The sequence below is a fragment of the Onychomys torridus genome, chromosome 3 (genome assembly GCF_903995425.1).
Source record: "Onychomys torridus chromosome 3, mOncTor1.1, whole genome shotgun sequence".
Classification (NCBI taxonomy): Eukaryota; Metazoa; Chordata; class Mammalia; order Rodentia; family Cricetidae; genus Onychomys; species Onychomys torridus.
The window spans coordinates 131,897,824-131,900,649 of record NC_050445.1 but is presented as its reverse complement, the minus strand read 5'-3'; the positions used below and the strand labels follow the sequence as shown (position 1 = coordinate 131,900,649).

The 2,826-nt window shown below is 45.3% G+C and overlaps 1 pseudogene; it reads right to left on the bottom strand.

Moving 5' to 3' along the window:
- Positions 1-212: 212 nt before the first annotated feature.
- LOC118580638 lies at positions 213-1,337 on the bottom strand (annotated as a pseudogene).
- Between the last annotated feature and the right edge of the window lie 1,489 nt (positions 1,338-2,826).

Here is a 2,826-nt window from a genome sequence, read left to right as displayed (position 1 = left end):
CAAGGGAACAGTTAACTTGAATACAAGGTCAAAAATCAGCAACAAGTTCTATGATCCAGTGCTGATATTGGATACAAACTTCAAGGACAAATTTCTTTTTAAAGGCTTATTCCAGTTTCATGAGGCTAGCACGAGGTGTGTACATTTGCCAGGGCAAATTGATACTTCAGAATTAGCTCATGCAGCAGATGCCTGACACCAGTTCAGTCCATCTAGAAGCATTTGCAGTGGACGATGGAGGGGGCCGACTCGTCATACTCCTGCTTGCTGATCCACATCTGCTGGAAGGTGGACAGTGAGGCCAGAATGGAGCCACCAATCCAGACTGAGTACTTGCGATCAGGGGGAGCAATGATCTTAATCTTCATCGTGCTGGGTGCTAGGGCCATGATCTCCTTCTGCATCCTGTCAGCAATGCCTGGACACATGGTGGTACCACCAGACAGCACAGTGTTGGCATACAGGTCCTTGCGGATATCCACTTCGCACTTCATGATAGAGTTGAAGGTGATCTCATGGATGCCACAGGACTCCATGCCCAGGATGGAAGGCTGGAAGAGCGCCTCTGGACATGGGAAGTGCTCATTGCCGATGGTGATCACCTGCCCATCAGGCAGCTCATAGCTCTTCTCCAAGGAAGAGGACGATGCAGCAGTAGCCATTTCCTGTTTGAAATCCAGGGCAACATAGCACAGCTTCTCCTTAATGTCACACACAATCTCCCGCTCCGTCGTGGTGGTGAAGCTATAGCCCCTCTCGGTCAGGATCTTCACAAGGTAGTCTGTCAGGTCCCAGCCAGCCAGGTCCAGACGCAAGATGGTGTAGGGCAGGGCGTAGCCCTTGTAGATGGGCACAATATGTGTGACCCCGTCACCAGAGTCCACGACAATGTCTGTGGTGCGCCCAGATGCATACAGGGACAGCACCACCTGAATGGCCACATACATGGCTGGGGTATTGAAAGTTTCAAACATTATCTGAGTCATCCTCTCTGTTAGCTTTGGGGTTCAGGGGTGCCTCAGTCAGAAGCACCAGGTGCTCCTTGGGGGCCACACTCAGTTCATTGTAGAAAGTGTGATGCCAGATCTTCTCTATGTCATCCCAGTTGGTGACAATGCCGTGCTTGATAGGATACTTCAGGGTCAGGATACCTCTCTTGCTCTGAGCTTTGTCACCCTCATAAGAGTCTTTCTGGCCCATGCCCACCATGACGCCCTGGTGTCGGGGGCGCCCAATGATTGAAGGAAACACGGCCCTGGGGCGTCGTCGCCAGCAAAGCCAGATTTGCACATGCTGGAGCCATTGTCAATGACGAGGGTGGCAATTTCTTCTTCCATTGCGATCGGCGAAGGACGGGGAGACGGAGCAGCGAAAAGACACGCAGCGCAAATCAGCTGTGGAGTGTGAGACCGACCATTTAGTTTTTAATTTTTATGTGTGTGAGTATTTTGCCTGGGTGTATGTATGTGCGTGATATGGGTGCCTGGGACCTGCAAAGGTTAGAAGAAGGCAACACCTCCCCTGGAACTAGAGTTACAGATGGTTTCCAGTCACCATGAGGGTGCTGGGAACTGAGCGACAAGTGCTCCTAACCACTGAGCCATCTCACTAGCCTTTTCATTTTTGACAGTTTTTTTTTGTTTGTTTGTTTTTGTTTGTTAGTTTGTTTTTGAGACAGACTTTCTCTTTGTAGCTTTGTAGCCTTTCCTGGAACTCACTCTGTAGCTCAGGCTAGCCTCAAACTCACAGAGATCGGCTTGCCTCTGTCTCCCAAGTGCTGGGATTAAAGATGTGCACCACCACCGCCTGGCAATTTTTGACAGTTTTATAGTTTACATTTTACATTTAAGGCTTCTTTAGTAAGATGTGAGGCTCTTGTCAGCTGCCCTTTCTTTCCCTGGTATTGTGTGGAAGGCTGTCTTTCCGCAGTGGAACTGCTCTGGAATCTTTGTCAAAGTTTGGGCGTATCCTCGGGTGTGTTTATGAGCTGCTTCTTCAACTCCATTGATCTAGGTGTTTATTTCTGTGCCAACACCACAGGCTCTTAGCTACTATCAACTACATATAACTTAAAAGCAGCCAGATTTTCTTTTTATTACTCTTTTTCAAAATTATTTTAGCTGTACTGTTTTTTAATTTTCCAGATTGTCAGTGTTTCTTTTTATAATTATTCTTGTGATCATTTTCACAGGGATGCTATTAGACCCGCACATCAAATTTGGGAAGAATTGGAAATTTTACTACCAAGGAATCTTCCAATCCAGGAAATGGGTGCAGCTCTTATTGAATTTGGTCTTGTGTTTCTTTCATTGGCATTTTAAACTTTTTAGTCACAAACTTTATGCATATTCTATTGATTAATTGTTTGTTTTGTGAGTATTTATAAAAGATGACATATTTTTCATTTTGATTTCCATGTATTTGGTGCAGAAGTATAGACTTTGTCTGTTTATTTTGTATACTGTAACCATGATGAAGTCTTTTGTTGTTATTCTAGAAGTATTTCTGGCAACTGTAAGGGATGTGTTTTCTGGGTATAATTCATACCATGTGAGAATAGGAAGGTTTCCATTCATTTCTTTCCAGTCTGTTTACTCTTTATTCTCTTCCCTTACTCCACTACAGAGCATCCAGCACTGGATGGAAGAATGGAGAGCTAGGAACCCCATGTCCTGTCTCCTATTCACAGGGGACAGCAGGTGGTCTTCACTACCAGGGACAATGTGAGCCGGGAGGATTTTAGATTGTATTTATCCAAGCTGAACACATTCTTCTGAATTCCTATTCTTTGGAAAGTTTTACATGTGTTAGTATTTTCTAATTTCT